Consider the following 24,841-nt stretch of genomic DNA (forward strand, 5'->3'; position numbering starts at 1 on the left):
GGATATTGGCCAGATGCGAGGGTTTGACTGTGTACGTTCAATGTACCACTTGGTGTGCCCATCGTACTCACATGGATCATTTCTCAACTCATTAAGTGCTTAGTACTTAAGCCCCTACGTCCAAATTACAAATTCAGACCCCAAATGTTGTCGTTGACCATAAAGTTTCCAACTTTATGGTATTGCATGGCTATTAAGTATTAAATATCAAAAACTCTAACCTTTCAACCCATTAAGACATCCAAACTCATGCATGGAAGGCAAATAATGACCAAGACCACATTTTTATGCTTCTAAACACTTTAAAATGTCTGTGAGGATAGCCTCAATGGATTGGAGTAGCTCATACTCAAAATATCGAACTAATGGGGCCAAACGAGTAACAACTTTATGGCTAAACTAGATCTAAGCATACCTTTATAAAGTTTAAAGCCTTTTACTTTCAAAGAGAGTCCAAAAGTGATGTCATTCTGGATTCAAGGTACTCCACACTTCTAGGGTTACCTTTACTTCTTCCTTCCTCCTTCAAGATCACCAAAACACACATACCAAGCTCAAGACTAGGGTTTGCTAGAAGGTCGCAATTGGGCTGGAGGTTGATGAAGGGAAGATTCTTGGAGGCCATCAAGGTGATTAAATATGATACAAACCCTAACAAATAAGGTTTGAGATCCTGCTAAGAATGACTTGGAGCCTCCCGTTGGTCCCTTGACTGGAGTTGTATCTTAATCTTCCGCCTCCTTGTGGCCTCATGTGGCTTAGCCAGAGTACCAAAACGTTTGGTCGACATAAACCGACATATATTCGTCTTAAGCACGCTCAAGTAGCAGGCGATCTAGTCCTGCTCAAATGCAGCAAACTCAGGGGAGGAAAGAACTGTTTTAGTAATCATCTTGGTGATCTCAATTAACAACTCAATCCCTTTCCTCAGATCAAGATACTCCTGAGCTAAACTCTCTCTCTTTCTCTCTCTCTGTGTGTGTGTGTGTCTCTCTCTCTCTCTCTCTCTCTCTCTATATATATATATATATATATATATATATATATATATCCACCTAGGGAACATACCTTGTGAGAAACATCTCCGAGAACTGTTCCCAAGAAACAACAACTCTCTGCACAGGAGCGTACGAGCCAGTTGCCAAACTCCACCAATTCGTCGCCCCTGACTAGAGAAGGTTGAAGGCACACTTCACCTTCTGGTGAGTAGGACAAGAGTATGTGAAGAAAAAACCCTCCACATATGATAGCCACCTCATCACCACAATCAGGTTTTGAACTCCATCAAACACTCGAGGCTCTGTATCGTTAAAATCCTGGTACTGAAAAACTCTCTCCCCATGAATCATCGCGGTGTCAACAGTCATGGTAGCTACAACAACAACACCCTCAGAAAGTACAACAAAACGATCATCAAAGAGCTCAATCATAGTAGTCTTGATAGACCCAAACGCCTCCTAAATAGACTTCCAGACAGCAGCAACCACCTCAATGGCGATGATCTGCTGAATTTGATCAGAAGTCAAACCTGACCTATATTGGCCACTCGCTCCAGACCCGGAACAAAATCCTCTCGTAAGCACCAAACTGAAAATAAACCGGAGTATATCAAAAATGCGACAATACACATATCTATAATCACGATACAAGACTAAACCCTTGGGTTTTGTGACTTCCTTGCTACGCGTATGAGTTATGTGCTTTCAGTAGTACGAGCCCATACTACCATCCATACCTACTCGTATTTGTCTCAAAGATCATCACAACCACCCTAAACAGATACAACAACTAGGATACTCATACAATCATATCCTCATTCTCTCGCGAAAGGCTAAAAACTCCTCATCTGGTAGGTTGCTCACACACCTACTCATCCATGAAACTTCCACTAACCATGTAGAAATCGTGTATGCTAATCATACATAACATTGGATTCTATAGACAGTTGAATACTTTATTATACCCTAAGCCCACAACCAAACAAGGAACATGAAATAAGGCTAAATCAAACATTCTCAAGCTATAAAATCTTAGTTATGTACAATTATGATGTATACAGTAAGCAACTATAGTAATGATGTTAATTTCATGCAAGAATTAAGCATAAGCTACCAAGCATCATATATTAGGCAATTATATCATACAAATAATAGTGTGGAATTTGGGGTATACTTTCTTGCTCCGACTGATTGTAAACATCGTATCCTTCCTTTGTTACTTTTGAAGAAAATTTTGAAAATTGTTTTAAAAGTTTTGCAGTTCCATAGTTTAATTCTAAATTCACAAGAATGCTCATCCAATTCTTTCATACCAAGGCTCTGATACCAACTTTTAACATCCTAACAATCATAAAAATTTATAAATTATCAAAAACATTCCATTTCATCCATAAAGTGTTTACAAAACCATTGTTTCAAAAGTATTTTTCAAAATCAGAGTATCCTAAGACCCAAATTCAAAAAAACTAGAAGATATGCACGATCATGCCTCTACCTTGCCACAGTCATCTTAAATATCTAAAACAATATACTAAAACTGTAAGCCAAAGCTTAGTGAGTTCCCCTAAAGTAGCACCACATAACATATAATGAAACGTATATAGGGTTCACAACCTCCCGGTTGGATTACCCCTGGACCACAACCTTTTGGTTGGAATATAATGCCCCAGCCCAGAACCTTACGGTTGGATAGCCTAATACATAATGGGTCCACAACCTCCTGGATGGATTACCCCTTGTCCACATCCTTATGGTTGGAATGCCGCGAACCATAACCATATGATAGGTTTGCTTCGGTCCACCGACTAACTACACAGAGCAGTAGTCTCAACCCCAACATAACATGTCGACATATAACAAATACAAACATACTCAGCAGACAGACACTCATATAACCATAAATCACAGGTAGTCGTACAGATCTACGAGTCAAACACCTATCACCAACTATCATATAATCGTATAGATCTACCGCATACCACATATTCAACATATCATCGATATATATATATATATATATATATATATATATATATATATTATAGGTTATGAAACCAATGGTCCGGCCTTGGTGCCTTCGACATGCAAGTATAGTGAGGAAAACTCACCTCTCAGTCCGAATCAAACATTTAAATAAATCTCTACTCTAAATACCAACTCTACATGTCACCTATTATTCAAATCAAAGGCTAACATAACTTATTATCAAAATACCAAAAATACTCATTGGTCAAAATTAGTCAAAGTCCAAAAAGTCAAAAATTCTACTCAGTGGCGTACTAAGTTCGTACTAGGGGCGTACTCAGACATTGACCATATAAAAGGGTTTGATTGTGTAAGCGCAACATACCACTTGGTAAACCCAACGTATGCACCTGAATCCTTTCTCAGCTCATTAAGTGCTTAATACTGAGGCCCTTATGTCTAAATTATAGTTCCACACCCAAATGTTGTCCTTGACAATAAAGTTTCCAAATTTATCGTCTTCCATGGCCATTAAGTGCTAAATATCAAAAACTCTAACCTCCGAACCCATTAGTACATCAAAACTCAAGCATGTAATGAAAATAACGACCAAGACCATATTCTTATGCTTCTAAACACGTCAAAACGTCTAAAAGGACAACCTAAATGGATTGGAGTAGCTTCTACTAAAAATACCAAACTAATGGGACCAAAAGAGTACAAACTTCATGGCTAAAGTAGATATAAGCACAAATTCATCAAGTTCTGAGCTATTAACCTTCAAAGAGTGTCCAAAGGTGATGTGATTCTGAATCCATATAACTCCACACTTCTAGGAGAATTTACTCTTCTTTATTCCTCCTTCGAGATCACCAAAACACATACACCAAGATCAAAATGGCCTCACAGGGACCGGGGTTTGCTATAGGGTTGAAATTGGGATGGAGGTAAATGAAGGGAAGAGCCTTGGAGGTCACAAAGAGGAATAAATAGGGTCCAAACCCTAAAAAATATGGTTTAAGATTCTTCCACGTGCGCCCAACGTACGAATATGTACGCCCATCATACGTAACCGATGCCCAAAAATTACAAAATTGCTGCTATGGGCCATTTTGCAACATTTCTCATACAAAAGGGCTAAAATGCAATAATCTTCATTCTTAAGATTAAAACTTTTAATTACCTCAACATCAGGATTTTACACTATGATTGGGGTTTTTTTGCTGATTTTGGAAGATCAAAAGAACTTTGTATCAACTAAACAATTAAGCAAGTAAAGAATACAAATTAACTTCAAGAATTAAAGAGTACTTCTGCTTAGATCCGATTTCACCTTTTCCTATGGTTGATTTATAATGGATGGCTTATATTGATTACCAATTTGTCAACTAGCTATTATGATCAAATATCTAGACTTACCAGTTTATGAATTACCATGGAATGTGTTGGATTAGGTGTCTAAGTCCATAACTATATTTGGTATGTACTTGACCTGACCCAGCATGGTCCATTTGGTTTGCGCTTTACTAGAACAATTCGTATGGAACAATTCATATTATTTAATTAGTATTGATCAAGAATTAATTTGAAATTAATTTAGTGATAAAAAAGAAAGTAATTAATTATGGACTCTTATACATATATATATATATATATATATATATATATATATATATATATACAACGGGCCAATGTTCATTTAGGATGGGCTAAGCTTACATGGAAGTCCATGGATAGTCTATGGAGCTTTTAACCCATGGATCCTATGGAAATGAAAGGTCATGAGTATTAGGGTTTACATGGATGTTATCCTAATCCACCATACTATATATAGAGGTCTTTGGAACTTGAAATGGCACTAGTGTGTGAGATAACAAGGATGGGACCATTTTAAGAGTGCATTATATTCTCTCAAAGTCTTCCAAGTTGTTTTGGTGATTTGTGATTCCACTTGAGGCATTCACATTACTGGTTCTAGGCTCTTGAAGCTCCAAGCAATCAACCACAAGAAAAGGTATGTCATCCTACCAGTTTTTTATATTACATGTACCCCATGATATGCTAGTTAGGATGAAAACCTTGGAAAATGAAAGTTTGAATGTATAATAGAGCAAACATAGATCCAAGGTTTCTAGGGTTGCATGTACACCATAAGAGTGTTAGAATGCTCAAAACCCTTCAGTGGTATCAAAGCCAACACTTGTTTTCAATTATACATTATGCAAATTACTGAAAAAAGTCGAATTCCTGCTCTCTGTTCAGTGAACTCGCCAAGTCCATGGGGTAATTCGACGAGTCCATGTGAAAAATCATCCAACTCGTCGAGTTGGTTCAGGCACTCGACGAGTCGGAGGCCATGAGTGCAAAATTTCAAGTTTTATTGCTGGAATTGGACTAGGATCATTACCCTAAACTATTTCTGATTGCTAAACCTGTTTTGATGTTGTAATGATTATGCTTATCCAATTTCAATGATAATTCTCAAAGTTTCAAGTTTCATATTAAGTTCATATGATACTTGAAAATTGTTGATATGGATGTTTCTTGCTTATGAGTTTTCTTAGATCATAGGAATTATTTGCAAATTTTTTGTTAGTTAATTATTGATCTAAATGCTTCATAATGGACTCCATAACTTGTCCTCATGTTATGGAATTAAAAAAGTCTCTTCCATTAAAATCTTTAAAAGTCATAAGTTATAGAAATGAAAAGTTTTGAATAGTTTCAAAACATGCCTTCAAGTTTCGGAATTTGTAAAGTCTTACACATTAATACTTTAATTCCAATCCCTAGAGTTTTAAAAGTTTAAAATTATACCCTTATATTTTATAGTATTATAAGTTAATATATATGTGTGTGTGAGTGTGTGTGTGTGTGTGTATATATATATATATATATATATATATATATATATATATATATATAAGATCAAGTCAGTCTTACCGTTAGTATCCCTCATTCACGAAGCCGGTCTATAAGGGGGTATAAGGTTGTTGCCTATAAAATGGCAGCTTAATGGGTGACCACTCTCACCCACCGCTTCCATGATTGTTGGAGGGCCGTTAGTCGAATGGGTAGGACGTGACACTAATTCTCATTAAGTATAATGATTATTATAAAATAACTAAATGTTTTATGAATTCCCAATCTTAGTTACTTTAGGAAATGTGAATTCGGTGCTAACACATGAAATTACAATTTGTACCTTACCAAGTCCTTAGTGGACCATGTGTGGTTAACCGACACACTAACATGGACAAGTAAGAGAGGCAAAGGGTAAATTAATGTTTATCATAGATTAGTGAGGTGAGTGTGGTTAACCGGCACATCTATTAGGTGATAAAATTAAGGGTACCAAGTTAATTTGCATTGTTATTCACACCTTGTTTTGTGATCCTCGGCATCCCAGTCACAAACTTGAAAGGCACAATCGAGATTTAAACATGCCATTGAAGAGTTCAATGAACCTCAAAAGAATATAGGAATTTCCATTTATTAAAAATTAATAATTTATTTTGTTTTTCATGGTGGAAATTTGTGAATCGTCATTTGCCTACCTTCAAATATTTTGTAGCTTGGATTACGGCATCCCTCTTCCAAGTTATAAAATATCTTGTCAGGTCCTAGCCTTAATATTACATTTGGGTGTCTTATTAAGGACTCTTTATCTAGTCTAAACTTGTCTTTTCTTCTTTTCATATGTCTTCCAACAATGCTTCTGGCTCAAACCATACCGACTCATTCTCTCTCATGAATCTTTGTGGGAGAGTCATCTTTGATGGCTCCACTTTAATGATTGGATCAAGAACATTAGGATGGTCACACATTACGAGGACAAGGAATATGTCCTCGGTAAGGAGCTGAAGGAAATTGATGAGTCTTCTGCTACTCCATAGGAGATCTTTGACTTTAGGATTTATGAGAGGGATGTCACCAAGGAGGCATGTATCATGTTGGCCATAATGACAGCTGAACTCCAAAATTCCTATTAGGACTTATACCCTTTTGAGATGCACATGGACCTGATGGATAGTTACCATAAGAGTGCTCGTCAAGAAAGGTATGAAATCATCTCTTCCATGATAACAACCCGAATGAAGGATGGTGAACCCATCATGGGCCACATGCAGAAAATGTAAAGGTTTGTGGACCGTTTACTGAAGTTGAATGTGAACTTCCCCACGAAGCTGGCTATTGATATCATACTACACTCCTTACCTCCATGTGATGATCAGTTCCAAATGACCTATTATATGAATAAGGAGGAGGTCACACTCAACAAGCTTTAGGGACTTTTGAAGACCATTGAAAGTGGTCTCAAAGGGTAATCGGTTGTTACCACTCCTACTCCTACCACCGCCCCTATTCTGGAAACCGAGCATGGTAAAGGGAAGAAGAGGAAGACCTCTTCAAAGGGTTAGAAGGGAAAGTCCCTTGATGGTTCATCTTCAAGTGGAACCAAAGCTGGTCCTGCTACTCCCTCTGCCAATCCTAAAGAAGCTAAATGCTTTTATTGTCATGATAAGGGGCACTAGAAGCGAAGCTGCCCCATCTACTTGCCGGATGTTAAGGATGGAAAAGTAGAACCCACCCATGCAGGTACTCACACTATATTGTCTAAAAACTCACCACATGCTAATCCTTTGGTCCTTGATACAGGTTGTGGAAATCACATATATTCTGATTTGCAGGACCTAAAAAGAAGTGAGGATGCGGAGCACGGGAAGATAAACTTAATCATGGGAATAGGAAAGCTTCACCTGTCACCAAGATTGGAGGTTATTTTTTATTGTTGAGTAGTGGGTTAATATTTGATTTGAATAAATGTTGTTACTCATCTGAAATGGAGAGAAATATTATTTCTTTTCATGGTTTGTACAAGCAAAGATTTACCTTTTTATTTGATAATGAATGTGGTGGTATTAATGCTTCTTATAATGGTGTTTTTTATTTTAAAGCATTACCTTGTGTTGGTGCATATAAAACTATGTCGGTTGTAGACAACTTGGGAAATAGTGTATTGCATATTTTTTCCACTAGTTTGGACAAAGCATCCATGTGGCATTGTCGTCTTGGACATGTTAACAAGAAGCGCATAGGCCAACTCCAAAAGGTTGGAGTCTTGGAATCATTTGACTTAAAGTCAGATGATAGTTGTGAGTCTTGTTTACTTGGAAAAATGACTAAGTCACCCTTCACTGGTACTTGTGCTAGGGGTGAGAGTTTGTTAGACCTCATAAACACAGATGTGTGTAGACCCTTGAAAACCACCACAAGGGATGCTAGCCGCTTCTATGTGACTTTTATTGATGATTATAGTAGATATGGCTATATTTACTTAATCAAGCACAAGTCAGAAACCTTTAATTCAAAGAGATTAAACGAGAAGTAGAGAATCAGCTGGGTAGGAACATTAAGATGCTCCAATCCAATCGGGGTGGAGAGTATCTTAGTACAACGTTCCTTGACTATCTTAAGGAATGTGGAATTGTTTCACAATTGACACCTCCCATGACACAACAACTTAATGGTGTGGCTAAGAGGCACAATCGAACGTTGTTGGAAATGGTTCGTTCCATGATGAGTCGAGCTTCGTTACCAATCTCATTTGGGGGGTATGCCTTAGAAACTGTCACCCATATCCTTAATCTAGTCCCAACTAAAAAGATTTCTGAAACACCTCACGGGATGTGGACTGGGAAAGTTCCCACTTTAGACAACATCAAGATTTGGGGTTGCGAAGCTTTCGTGAGGCGTGAGACTCACGACAACATCGAGACTCACGACAAGCTCGAACCACATAAATCTTTTGGTTATCTCTTCTACAAACCAATGAAAATGTGGTCTTTGTGGCAAGGAGAGGGGTCTTTCGCGAAAGAGAATTCATAAGCCAAGGAAACAGTGGGAGGTAAATTGACCATGAAGAGCTTCAAGAATCAAGTGGTGAAGGAACCTCAAACCCTAGCAGTCAACCTGAGGAGGAAACTCTTGTTGAACCAACTGACGAGCCTATACCTCTAAGGTGTTCCACAAGAGTTAGGAATCCACCTGAGCATTACTATGGTTTCCAAATTAATGCGGAAGTTGATACATTTAACAGTGATAGTACACTGGTAAATTTGGATGAACCTAACAACTATAAGGAAGTCTGAAAAATGGAAAGAGACTACGGACAGCGAGATTCAGTCCATGTATGACAATCATGTTTGGAACTTGGTTGACAATGTACCGTGTCGTAAGACAGTCGGGTGCAAATGGATCTTCAAGAAGAAGACCAACATGGATGGAAAAGTGCACACTTATAAGGCACAACTAGTTACGAAGGGCTTCACCCATACTCAGGGAGTTGACTATGAAACCTTCTCACTAGTAGCAAAGATTAAGTCTATTAGGGTCTTGCTAGCGATTACTGTATTTCATGATTATAAAATATGGAAAATGGATGTCAAAACCGCTTTCCTTAATGGGAAGTTGGCTAAGGATGTTTACATGAGTCAACTAGAGGGTTTTGTCATTGTAAAGTACCCTGATAGAGTGTGTAAGCTTGAGAAATCCATTTATGGATTGAAACATGCATCTCACAGCTGGAATCTTTGTTTTGATGAAAAATCAAAGAGTTTGGTTTTTCAAGAAGCGAGGATGAGTCCTCTGTATATGTCATAGCTAGTAGGAGTATATTTAGCTTTTCGGTACTATATGTGGAAGACATACTACTCATAGGAAATGACATCCCAACTTTGCAGGAGATTATGTCCTGGCTTGGGAAGTCCTTCGCTATGAAGGACATTGGAGAAGCTGCCTATATCTTCGGAATAAGGATATTGAGAGATAGGAGTAAAAGGCTAATTGGACTTAGTCAGAACACTTATCTGGACAAGGTGTTAAAGAGGTTCAACATGCAAAATTCCAAGAAAGGTGATTTACCAATCCAAAGAAATGCTAAACTGAGTAAGGCTCAGAGTTTGAGTATAGAGGCTGAGATAGCTGAGATGAGTCGATTACCATATGCTTCGACTATTGGCTCGATTATGTATGCTATGACTTGTACCCGCCTTGATGTGGCCTTTGCTTTGAGCATGGTCACCAGATATCAGGGGAACCCTGGCAAGGCTCACTGGACTGCAGTAAAGAACATTCTCAAATACCTACGGAGGACTAAGGACTGGGTCCTTACCCTTGGTGGGTGTACATAGTAGCAAGTAAAGCGGCGAAGGAGGCGGTATGGCTGAAGAACTTCATCGGAGACCTTGGAGTTGTACTAGCTATAAAGGAGCCTATGGAGATTTTCTGTGACAGCAATAGTGTTGTTGCCTTAGGTAAGGAGCCGAGAGATCTTGGCGGATCCAAACACGTTGACAAAAAATATCGCTTCATAAGACACAAGATAGAAGAAGGACTCCTCGTGGCGAACAGGGTATCGTAAGACGAAAACCCAGCAGATCCCCTCATGAAGGGACTGACTAGGTTTAAGCATTTGCAGCATCCGAGGCGCATCGGGCTGAAGGACAATATTAGTTTTACTGATTAGATAGCTATTTCTGAAACTTGTAAAATGTAATTGACATTTGATGATTAAATAAAAGTTGTTATTTGTTTATGAGTAAAGTGTTACTAACGTGTGTCAATCGTTTACTATTGTTTCAACTTTGCATGTTTTGACTTCCAAAATAATTACTTTATTCAAACTTTCCACAATCAATCATACTTTAGAAGTAGGTATGAGTCAAGACTATCATGAATTGGGCTTGTAGATATCTAAGGTGTTTATACATAGCAAAAGTTGTTGCAACATTCATGAGTGCTTGTAAGTTCTAAGTATTGGATTAAACCCACGCTCACTTGCATCACTTCATGGAATTCATCTCAAATGATCGTGAGACGGTAATATCATATAAGTCTTCAAACGTAGAGATATGAGTTGTTGATTATGAGTTGGTTGTACATTTACTGTACGAAAACGCATCAGTAACTTGATGTTATAAAACGTGCCTTTGTGTATGATTCAACAAGTAGTTAGTACAAGCATATGAGCCGAAGTTTATCTGTTCCTTTTAGCCCTTCGGGATTAGAAGCGATATCTGGGCCTCTCAGTGATTTTGTTTTGACCATTGTGCCAAGCCCGGTTAGAACGAAATTGATGTATTCAGTTTAGTTCTATGTCAAACAAATCGGAAATCGGGAAACAAACTGTTGGACAATAAGTACGACATTGTTCCATGTATTTGACTAGCTGATATCCTAATAAAAGAGGATTATATGATCACTTATCTAAAATGGCACATCATAGTTCATCAGAGTTTTATGAGCTACAATTGTTGGTCGATTCCTAAAGTCATACTTGCAACGATAGTTATCTGACTTATCGAAGTGGGAGACTGTTGGATAAGATGTCTAAGTCCATAACTATATTTCGTATGTACTTGACCCAACCCAACATGGTCCATTTGGGTTGCACTTCACTGGAACAATTTGTATGGATAGTCTTTCGATAATAGTATATTTTTGATTTATTAATATATTATAAGTTATGATATATTAATATGAAATCATATTGTTTAATTAGTATTGATTAAGAATTAATTTAGTGATAAAAAAGAAACAAATTAAATATATATATATATATATATATATATATGTATAATGGGCCAATGTTCTTTTAGGATGGGCTAAGCTTGCATGGAAGTCCATGGATAGTCCAGGGAGCTTCTAACCCACGGATCCTATGAAAATGAAAGGTCATGGGTATTAGGGTTTACATGGATGTAACCCTCATCCACCATACTATATAAAGAGGTCTTTGGCACCTGAAATGGCACTAGTGTAACACCAGCAAAAATTAGGTCAAAAATAAATTTGTTCAGTAACCATAATTGGGATGTACTAAGTGGTAGAAATCGTAACAAGGTTTCACAAAATATAAGGAACACTAAAATCCGAGTTATAATGAAGAAGTTATGACCAATCAAAGATCCAAAACAAAATCGGTAAAACAGTGTTAAGCATAAAACGAGAAATTTCAATATAATAATTTTCAACCTTTGGTGTTTAATTGAAAGTTGTAGATATCCCAAAACCATAAACATACATAAAAAGAACGCCCAAATCTGACTTCATACGAGGAAATTATGATTTTTCGAAGTTTCGGACATAGTAGTAGACAACTAAAAACTCGAAATAGAGATTGAGCGACTTTTTGCCAACATGAACTAAATGAGAATCGACGATCTCATCAATAGTATTACAACGGTAAAAAGTCTGACGAAAACGGACGTCGGATGAAGAAGTTACGGATTTTTAACGGACTTTTCCTGTCCCGGCCTGTTAAAAATGTAATATTAAAAATAAATTCAAATTTTGCCAACGAAGTCTAACTGAGAGTTGTATAGAATTTTCTCACCTGCGCGTGGATATAAAGAACGTTGAAATCGGAGCTCGTACGCGAAAGTTATAGATTTTACAAGTTCGGCACACGAAACCCGAAGCTGTCAGGCCTCCCACGACGTGGGCCAGAAGCTCACGATGTGAGCTGATGATTTATGGGTTCCAGACCTGGCCAGTAGACGTCGTGTCCATTGAAGAGATAAGATCAAGCTTCACGACGTGAGAGAAATTTCCACGACGTGGACTTCTTCAGGTTCACGACGTGAAGCCTGAATCAACCCTATAAATAGAACTCAAGGGGGTTCCGGTTTATTTGCTCATTTCTCTTTTTCTGGCGACTTTTACTTTGTGTTTAGCATCCCGAGACTACCCCGACGCCCCAGTTACGCATCTAGATCCCGACGAAGGCTCAAAGTCCCGAAGTTCCCAAGGAACTTGCTTCTTTCCAGTCGAAGTACTGCCCGAGTTTAGTCTCGTCTTCTTCAACTCACCACTTCGATCAAGTGAGTTCATACCCCCATTTCTACGCTTTTAAATACTTTTTAAAATGTTTTTAACACATTACGGGGGAGAAAACAAGTAAACACATGGTTAATCTTGTGTGAAAAAATCTATATTTTGTTATACCTTCATATTGTTTTTAATACATATCATATGGATCCGTTGACATGTAAAACATCTTACCTTACTTCACCCTCTCGGAATGAAACATGATCATAAAGACTATAAGCTTATTTATACGTTTGCATCATATCAAGGGTAACCATTTTCAGTATACCATTTTTATACATACAAGAACATCCACCTTTTATTATGCCTTTGTTAACATTGTGAAAAAGGATAATCATTTTGGAAACAACATTATTCATTTTAATACGGAACTTAATTGAGAATCTGTGAGACATTCATCTTCACTATACCTATTAAGGTACCGCTAGAAGTCCTGTTTTATAACCAGAATCTCTCTTCCGGAGAATGCGACAAGTGTGTATAGATCTGTACGGGACTAATGATCCCGCGCCCTGACTGTTAGCTGCAGTCCTCGGGGTGACAAGCGCCATCTCATTTCGACACCTGAAGAACGTCGCTACAGGAAAATTATGATAGTACGATTATGAAAACTCACGAGAGAGACAATTATTATGGCATAATGTTTTCATGGGGAAAGTGACTATTACAGTCACTTTTCATTTACAAATACGATCTTCTTATAGTATTGTTTTATAATAAGACTATACATCAGTCTTTTGAGCATGTCATAGTTGCTTACAGCTTATGGTCTTCGTCATTTGAGACTGCATTTCACTTTTAGGAAAACAAGGGATTTTCCTGGTTCAAATACATACAGTTTATACAACGGTCTTTCATACTCATTTCATACATCTAATAGAAAATAAGGGATATTCTGGGAAACATACACGAACTTTCGAATGGAATTCATTTTCTGAAAACACTACTTATGAACTCACCAACTTAATTGTTGGAACTTTTTCGTGAAATAACTTGTATTCTCAGGAAACCGCTAATCAAGGTTAGCAACTACTTTTGGGGATTAACGTTGTGGCGTTAACATCATCTTTTGGAATTCATCATGTTGTATTTGATTTTTAAACATGTAATAGATTCAATCATGTAAACTTTTCAAATATATGTTATGATGGTGTGTACTTTCTTTACTATTCAACTGTTGTGATACTGAATATGACCTCCTCCGCCCCCGAACGTTTCCGCCGTTCTGGTTCCGGGGTTTAACAGATTGATATCACAGCATTGTTTATAATGAACTAAGTATATCAAAACCATTTTTGATATACAACTATAAACACAACTAGGTGAAAACACTCTGGGTGCGAGTTATACTTTTAAAATGAAATTTTTATAAAGTATACATGCATTCATTATATAACAGGGTCAGTATCATAATGAAAACAATATAGAAGTATTATAGATGAGTTGTAGAATACAGGTATGCCTTGGGATATATAATCGGGTCTGGGATGAATATAGCCTGATCAACTATATTTCTCTGAGAGTCGATTAACGTATGCCGGGGGATTACTGAAGTGGACAACAAGTCTAAAACTTACCAAACTTATAAACTTATGAATCAAACATATCTTTCAAAATACTATAGGATTATTGGGTAAAGTGCAATAGTTTAACCTACATGTTTAGATTTACATGTTTTAATTTTTAGACAATTCTCCTATCTCTATTCTCATATAGGCACGATGACAAGGTTCCACCTACCCGGAGACCCCTAGTACCCGAACCATGGGGATGGGAAATGGGTAGAACATGATTCAGAAGAGGATCCTGAGGAAACTGTAGAAGGATCCGAGGGAGAAATACCAGAAGACTCCGATACCAGCCCCGAAGCCAATAACCTACCCTTAGTGGTTCCGATCCAAAATCCTAATCCTCGACAAGGATTTCAAGGCCCGACACCTCTGTGGGCAGTGAACCTGAATAAGTGGAGCCTCGAACAGGGTCAGCTCTCTCCGTACAACGGGGACCGAAGCTTCTACAACCTAAGCGGGGGAGGCTCAGCAGAAAGGTTCCTTCCTATACTGGTTCATCGAGTTTCTCACAATGATGAGCAAGGGAGGGCAGCTATCCAACGAATCGTGGAGAATGATGCGAACACCGGAGTCAATACAATTCGCATCTGACAGTTATAATCAGCTCAAAGAAGAAACATGAATCACAATGAAGCTCTACAGAGAGAGCTAGCTACAACTCGAACTACGGTCAGAAAACTTCGAGCACACTAGGCAATGTATGAATGTCGCATCCGTGAGATGGAGCGTCAGTTGGCAGAATCAAAGGCTCATCCGAGCAGTTCTCATACCTAGTAGAGGGCACTCTACTTGCTCGTTCTTTTGGTTTGTGGAATAACCTTTGTATGTATCCTAAGTAGTACTCTTTTCATGTAAACCTCCCTATCTAGCAATTTATGTTTCACTAAATCTCTATGCTGTCAAATTTTCCCTTTGTGGTATGTGGTAGACCTACTCCAAGGTCAAATTTTTCGAAGTCTATGTAACTTCTATATCAACTATTATGACAGACTTCTTGTTTCCTTTAAAGATCATCGTTATCAATCCATGCTTTGGCTATGTAGGCAGTTCATTTCATAAACTGTTATAGCAACTCACTATACTGTCCCTGTCGATCTAATCTATTGTAGTTCAATGTTATTGAACTCAACGACACTGGCGAAGTCTTGCCTCCATTTCATCTATAACCCTATAGCTGGAAATGCCTTCTCGCTATTCAAACATACTCAATCCTTCGATAAATCCAACTTTTCTATCACTTACACCCTGTAGGGAAATAGACAGTTACCATAGGATAACAAATCTCTACAACTTCAACTGGGGCGATCAATACAACGACTGAGATTCAACATGCCTGAGAAAAATCAAGAACACCCTAGATAGCTACCAAGAGTTAACAAATCATTGTCACTAAAAATAGGATAGAGAACAGAGGAAACCACTCGAGAAGCATGCGAGCTAGTAAAAATCCTAATGCGGCAAACAAATAAGTAATAATTAATAATACCTAGTGATTTGGTAATTGTATTACTCACAATATGAGATAAGTATATCATAACCTCCTTCATAACTAGCAATAGTAAGAGAGATACCCTCATCCAAAACCCATGAAACTAGATCGACCTGAAATTTCAACAACCTATACCCTAATTTGCTAAAACTTAACTTAAATACAATACCTATTTGAACACTCATCCATTAATATATCATGAGGATGTAAGTCGAAAACATTAGAAACCGAATGATAGGATAGGGAAATTATACCTATGAAATCCAAATAACAGCGATCATAGTTACCTAACCAACGCGTTCTTATCATGTATCAGAATCATGTCTTCACATCGAAATGATCAACCTACCAACACAACACCATTTCTACAGTTGGACACCACCACCTTTCAAACTACAGTTATAACATTCGCGGCAGTCATTATGGCCTACAAAAACACTATCGACACAAGCAAGGAAAGGAATTGTGTTAACACTCAAAATCGTTGTCAAAATCGAAGACACTCGGAAGTGACTATCTGCATAAATGCCTAAAAATCGAAACCTAAGAATATGAAACGAAAATCCCAAAACAAGAGGAGAGACAGTTCGACTCAAGGAACCACCAAGAGACAACCGACGATGACAACCTATACCCCTACAAACCCAAATATCTCCACATTGAGAACACCATGTCATGGAACCTTCCACAGTGTCACGAGTGCAACTATCATCATATTGGGGCCTGTCGGGTAGCGTATTGTAATAGTTGCAATAAGAAAGGACAACAGAGAGTTGTTGTTCATGCTACCACAACACCCGACACTTCGGCACCTACTAGTCGGTATGCAGGTTAACTTCCGAAATGTTATAACTGTAACTTTCATCACACGAGAGCTTGTGGAAAAATGCATTGCAAGAACTGCAATAGGAAAGGAAACACTACTCATCTCTGCAGAGTACCGACACAACAACCAACTCCTGAGACCCCTGGCTGCTACAAATGTGGCGATATTGGACATTTTCAGTGGGATTGTCCAATAACAAGAAACCCTGGCAGAGATGGAAGTATTCTGATGAACACCACGGGAGAGACTTTTCTGGCACCCCTGTGAGCAACGGTAGCTTTTACGAAGCTTATCTCTTTATTAAATTAGTATCAAATAAAATAGTAATAACAAAGATAGAATAAGCACTGAAAATATACACATAGACCGCACCATCGGACTAAGGAACATTTTTCCTAATCGACTTAACACCTGTTACAATGAGAAGTTCCGACATCGTCATTCGACGTGGATTAGCTTAGCCCTGACCATACCAGTTCCATGTGTTATAAAAGACCCCTTCACTTTAACCCTTGAATAACGAAACTCTATTGAGGAGTACTATATCCTTTGCAACCTTCCCAAAGTATTACTGACATACTATTTAGGAATAGCACACATACGACGTGTCAAGTTCAAACGCAGAGGCTAGGAATGATTACAGTTAACCTATCATTGCAAATGTTTATGCAACTTGTATACATAAGGCGGTGATAAGACGACCAGGTAAGAATCCAACCATGAACTTCAAAACGAAACGACCTATATTACGAGTGAACAATGCTAACATTTAGATGAACATAGTCAAACAAACCCAAATCCACATGACCTCTACCGATCAAAGCAATAGACAGAGTAATGAAGGTCTGCAGGAACACCCGCACTAGGATCTGGGCTCACTAGATAACATGAAAATTCAAATGGAACAGGATTACACACACCTTTCTTCAAATTGAAGTCTCAGTCAAAATGCGTATTTCGGGACGAAATTCTCTCTAACAGGGGGATAATGTAACACCAGCAAAAAATTTGGTCAAAAATAAATTTGTTCAGTAACCACAATTGGGACGTACTAAGTGGTAGAAATCGTAATAAGGTTTCACAAAATATAAGGAACACTAAAATCCGAGTTATAATGAAGAAGTTAAGACCAATCAAAGATCCAAAACAAAACCGGTAAAACACTGTTAAGCATAAAACGAGAAATTTCAATAAAATACTTTTCAACCTTTGGTGTTTAAATGAAAGTTTTAGATATCCCAAAACCATAAACATACATAAAAAGAACGCCTAATCTGACTTCATACGAGGAAATTATGATTTTTCGAAGTTTCGGACATAGTAGTAGACAGCTAAAAACTCGAAATAGAGATCGAGCGCTTTTTGCCAACATGACCTAAATGAGAATCAAAGATCTCATCAATAGTATTACAACAGTAAAAATTCTGACGAAAACGGACGTCGTATGAAGAAGTTATGAATTTTTAACAGACTTTTCCTGTCCCGGCCTGTTAAAAATTTAATATTAAAAATAAATTCAAATTTTGCCAACGAAGTCTAAACGAGAGTTGTATAGAATTTTCTCACCTACGCGTGGATATAAAGAACGTCGAAATCGGAGCTCGTACGTGAAAGTTACAGATTTTACAAGTTCGGCACATGAAACCCGAAGCTGTCAGGCCTCCCACGACGTGGGCCAGAAGCTCACGACGTGAGCTGATGATTGATGGGTTCCAGACCTAGCCAGTAGACATCACGTCCATTGAAGAGATAAGATCAAGCTTCACGACGTGAGAGAAATTTCCACGACGTGGACTTCATCAGGTTCACGACGTGAAGCCTGCATCAGCCCTATAAATAGAACTCAATGGGGTTCCGGTTTAGTTGCTCATTTCTCTTCTTCTGGCCACTTTTACTATGTGTTTAGCATCCCGAGACTACCCCGACGCCCCAGTTACGCGTCCAGATCCCGAGGAAGGCTCAAAGTCCCGAAGTTCCCGAGGAACTTGCTTCTTTCCAGTTGAAGTACTGCCCGAGTTTAGTCTCGTCTTCTTCAACTCACCACTTCGATCAAGTGAGTTCATACCCCCATTTCTACGCTTTTAAATACTTTTTAAAATGTTTTTAACACATTACGGGCGAGAAAACAAGTAAACACCTGGTTAATCTTATGTAAAAACATCTATCTTGCGTTATACCTTTCATATTGTTTTTAATACATATCATATGGATCCGTTGACATGCAAAACATCTTACCTTACTTTACTCTCTCAGAATGAAACATGATTATAAATACTATAAGCTTATTTATACGTTTGCATCATATCAAGGGTAACCATTTTCACTATACCATTTTTATACATACAAGAGCATCCACCTTTTATTATGCCTTTATTAACATTGTGAAAAAGGATAATCATTTCAGAAACAACATTATTCATTTTAATACGGGACTTAATTGAGAATCTGTGCGACATTCATCTTCACAATACTTATTAAGGTACTGCTAGAAGTCCTGTTTTATAACCAGAATCTCCCGTCCGGAGAACGTGACAAGTGTGTATAGATCTATACGGGACTAATGATCTCGCACCCTGACTATTAGCTACAGTCCTCGAGGTGACAAGTGTCATCTCATTACGACGCCTGGAGAACGTCGCCACAGGAAAATTATGATAGTACGGTTATGATAACTCACGAGATAGACAATTATTATTATATTATGTTTTTACAGGGAAAGTGACTATTACAATCACTTTTCATTTACAAATACGATATTCTTATAATATTGTTTTATAATAAGACTATACATCAGTCTTTTGAGCATGTCATAGTTGCTTACAGCTTACGGTCTTGGTCATTTTAGACTGCATTTCACTATTAGGGAAATATGGGATTTTCCTGGTTCAAATACATACAGTTTATACAATGATCTTTCATACTCATTCATACATCTAATAGAAAATAAGGGATTTTCTGGGAAACATACATCAACTTTCGAATGGCATTCATTTTCTCAAAACACTACTTATGAACTCACCAACTTAATTGTTGACATTTTTTCTTGAAATAACTTGTATTCTCAGCAAACCGCTAATCAGGTTAGCAACTACTTTTGGGGATTAATGTCGTGGCGTTAACACATCTTTTGGAATTCATCATGTTGTATTTTACTTTTAAACATGTAATAGATTCAATCATGTAAACTTTTCAAATATATGTTATGGTGGTGTGTACTTTCTTTATTATTCAATTGTTGTGATACTGAATATGACCTCCTGCGCCTCCGAACGTTTCCGTCGTTCTGGTTCTGGGGTGTGATAGATTGGTATCAGAGCATTGTTTATAGTGAACTAAAGGTAGGTTAGACATGATCCCACATCGGCTTGGAAGGAGAACTAAGCACTCCTTATAAGGGGTCTGGATACCTTCCTTTTCACAACGCATTTTAAATCCGTGAGGGCAGCAAATCCCATAAGAAATCTGCAGTTAAGCGTGCTCGGGCGGGAGTAGTACCGGGATGGGTGACCCCTGGGAAGTCCTCGTACCGAGTGGCCCAAAGCTGAAAATATTGTGATACGTGCCAGAGGGGGATGTTACAAATGGTATCAGAGCTAGGGCACGGTTCGATGTGTTCGACAGGGATGTCAAACCCTATAATGGGGGGTGATGGTGGGTTAGACTTGATCCCATATCAGTTTGGAAGGAGAAATAAACACTCCTTATAAGGGGTGCGTATACCTTCTTTGTCACAACGCGTTTTGAAGTCGTGAGGGCAGCAGATCCCATAAGAACTCTGCAGTTAATCGTGCTCGGGCGGGAGTAGTACCAGGACGGGTGACCCCCCGGGGAAGTCCTCGTGTTGAGTGCCCCAAAGTGGACAATATTGTGATACGTTCCAGAGTGGGATGTTACAACTAGTGTGTGAGATAACAAGGGTGGGCCGATTTTAAGAGTGCATCATATTCACTCAAAGTCTTCCAAGTTGTTTTGGTGATTTGTGATTCCACTTGAGGCATTCACATTATTGATGCTAAGCTCTGAAAGCTCCAAGAAATCAACCACAAGAAAACGTATGTCATCCTACCAGTTGCTTATATTACATGTACACCATGATATGCTAGTTTGGATGAAAACCTTGGAAAACGAAAGTTTGCATGTATAATAGAGAAAACACAGATCCAAGGTTTCTAGGGTTGCATGTACACCATAGGAGCGTTAGAATTCTCAAAACCCTTCAAAATGATCATGCACAAGTTAAATACCAAATTGATAATAAGCAAAAATTGGACTATGAATGATAATAATTACCTTCCTATTATCAAGTTAAAGAACCAAGCACAAATTAACATTAATTATGCTCTCTAACATAGTTAAAGTTACTTTCTCTAATTAATTAATCTAAGATGCGATTAATCATAGCTCTAATTATTTAATGATTATAAACAATTAGGAGACATATTCATACAATTAGAATGATCAACTATCACGCGAAATCTGATTTATAAGAAATATAAACTACAACTAAAACATGCTAGGGTTTGGATTATCAGACACAAGTTAAATGAATAATAAGCTTCCAATAATTGAGTTCAACACATATTTATTAGGTTCATCTTCACCAAAGATAAGTAAAAGCGTTTTAGCCTCTCGTTGTAGTAGAAAAACACATCAAATTCATATAAATTAAGCCAGACATAGGTAATGATTAGCAAACCAAATGGATCAATTTAGAAATTCTATATTTCTTCTTTAGTTCTTGATCTTCACTTGATTCTCAACCTTTTTCTAAGTTTCCAGAGGTATTTAGTTTCAATTATCCAAAGAAAATCGGTTTGAAGCCTCTCATTCGACCTAACACTGAGATTTTATGATTGCCAAAATTCTGATCACCACATTGTGGTTAACCGTCGCTGCATTGTGGTCCTCATGTAAATCCCGTATTCTCCAAGTTATCTTGCAAGATAACGAACCTTCCCTTTACCATATCATGTTGGAGGATCACCACGACATGGTCTTCAGTCTTCAAGTCTTTTTTGTTTTTTTTGTTTTCCCCCTTCCAGCTCCTCGTTTGCTTGCCTTTTTATCCCGAGCATGTCTTTGCTGCCACAAAACATATTTAAACCATAATAAGCATCTTTTTTCCCAAAATAATTATAAATTTAGGTAAATGTATTAAAAATATGCATTAATTATGTAGATAAATATGCACATATCATTGTGTGTGGTTTACCGACTCGTCAAGAAATGTATATGTTGATTGCGATTCTGAAGCATTAATTGATTCGAAACTCATTGTAACTTCGCCTAGTTGATTCAACATTTAGATTCAAGATCCTCAGATGATCCTGTCATGATTGCTAAATGAGCATTAGAAGATATTAACATGCTATTCACTTAACTCAATAAATCTTCTTTTCTTGGAATCTCATAGAGATTGTGATCGACAATAATTTGTCAACCTAAATAACTTCATTTTGTAATTTTTTGTTAATCTAGTTTTAATTGTGAAGCTAAATATGGATCCTAGAATTTTGATATTGGGTAATTATGTTAAAATGATTTCTTGATCAAACTAATTATGCTTATTTTTCTTAATTGATGACTCCTAGTTCGGCTACTACTCCTCCTCCCCCTACACCAACCATTTCATCAAACTTCTCACTACTCTAATTCCCCACTCGAGATCAGCTCATTGTTCATAACTACCTTCATTGAATTCTTAACATGGGGATCAACATAAGGTACGAAAATAAGTAGTATGTCTTGGACAAGTATCTTGAAGACGAGCTTCCTCATGATGCTAGTGAAGAAGAAGATGCCAAACCAGAAAAGCATCCCTATCACTCTATCGAGGTCTCATGTCTATTATTGGTGACCATGTCTTCTAAACTCCAAAAGAGATGTGAGAACCTTGGGGTATACAACATGTACGAGCACCTCAAAGACATGTTTCATGTGAAACCTCAAATTAAGAGATTCAAGGTGATGCAATTAATTATAGGTTGCAAGAAACAAGAAAATGGTTATGTGAGTACCCATGTGATAAAGTTAAAGGTCTACTTTCACAGACTTGATTGTCTTGGCTTTCCATTCACTATCAACTAATATGTGAATGATTTAGAGAATAGTATCATAGAGCTACATGGGTTTCTCAAGATAGATGAAGAAAGCATCATTCCATATAGGAACATATGTTTAACCACTTATATTCTAGCTAATAGATAAGGTGGTGTGAAGATAAAAAGCTCCTCTTAACCCAATTCTAAACGAAAAGGGAAAGGGAAAGTTGGTTCTCCCAATTGCAACCCTAAGAAGGACGTTTCTGACTTACCGCCAGTGAATCATCCTAAAGAATCCATTTGCTACAACTACCTAGAAAAGGGCCATTAGAAACGTAGTCACCCTAAATGTCTTGATGGTCTTAAGAAGAACAAGGCCAAGGGTGTAGGCACTTTAGGTATGATTAAAATTGAATTACATTCGGCTTCTACTCGTAATAATTGAATGATTAACACATGACGTTAAACCCACATTTTTTCTAATGCATACGAACTAAGACGAAGGAGGAAGTTAAGGCATGGAGAGCTTGATCTGGTCATGAGGAACAAGATCAGGGTAGCTATTACCAAGATTGGAAATCACGAGCTTTCATTACATTCTTGTTTTCATTTAGTTTAGTAGATTGTTTCTATTCACCATACACTGAAAAAACATCATTTCATTTTATACATTGTGGCATGAAGATTCTACTTTTAGAGTTGATAATAATAATGCTATCATCTTGGTTTACAAAGATAATACATTTATTTTAAAGCATATCCTTGCAATGCCATATATGAATTAGTGATTGGTGTAAGTAGAAACAATAACTTAATGCTAAATGTTAGTTTATCTAGTTAACATAAATCTTGTATGTGGCGTTATCAACTTGGACATATAAACAACAAAAGAATCATCAAGCTCCAATCGATATTGTTAGCTACTCGTGTTCGAGGATTATTTAGATTCGCAAGTGTTTTGTGTCTTCGGTGTAATTATAAAAGAGTAAATATTTGTTATACATTCTATTCCAATCAACTGGCTAAACAAAAGAAGAAAAAAAGCAAGAAAGCAAAAGTATGATTCGTTTTTTTTTTTTGTATTGTTTAAGTTACATAGATTTGTTTAAGTTAGATTTGCTTGTTTCGAGTCGTTAGATCAGATTTCATTTTTATTTCCACTGTCCTTGTTTTTGATCATTGACTATGCTTAAAACCCATCAATTATCATAATTAATAAACTAAACTCTGAGAGTGCAGTGCCAATTTTCTTGTGTTTAACTGGTTACTCTTCTTTAAATATCCGCAAGCCATTTACAAAATATTATATTAACATTAAGTACCAAATACTTGACTGTTATATGAAAAGTATTAATTTTGTCTAGTAGATAACTGACATAATAGTCTCTCCAGACTTTATTCTCATATATGAGGGATAATTCCTCTTTTAAAATCCTATTTCGCCACAAAAGAAACATGATCCATCTAAGTAGGCCTTCTTGGATTTTTGTGCTTAAAGGCTGTAACACACAAAAATCATGACATAATTTCTTTTTGTTTAATATATCATCAATACATGTCCATCCGATAACAACCAGAGTAATTAGGCTTTCACAAAATATTAACAAATCAGAGTAATTAATAGAAAATGAAAACTCGTGGTGTGTGCTTTGTAATCATCCCGAGCTCTTTCATTTGAAAACCAAAGTACAAGAAATATAAATTGAAAAATGTATGTACAAAGCTTAGTGAGTTCCCCAAAATACCTTCAAACATATAACCACATATTATTATGCAATACACATATATTTGCGACGGGCTCCCCCATGGTCTTTACCTGGAATGCCAAATCCCCCCTGCCCCCATAGTCTGATATCTAAATGCCACGGCCTCCTCCCGTGGTATTCCATGCGAGTATCACAGAGACAACTAGCAAACCACATAAAACGTAATAGGCCAGCATTGGTGCCTTCAACCCATGGATATTATGAGAAGACTCACCTCACACTGTCGAATCATACAGACGAACCCCGACTACTAGCTGACAGATCCCCGAACTGTCAATCATCAAAACAACACCC

The sequence above is a fragment of the Lactuca serriola genome, chromosome 6 (genome assembly GCF_051521515.1).
Source record: "Lactuca serriola cultivar US96UC23 chromosome 6, Lser_US96UC23_V15, whole genome shotgun sequence".
In the NCBI taxonomy this organism is placed as follows: Eukaryota; Viridiplantae; Streptophyta; class Magnoliopsida; order Asterales; family Asteraceae; genus Lactuca; species Lactuca serriola.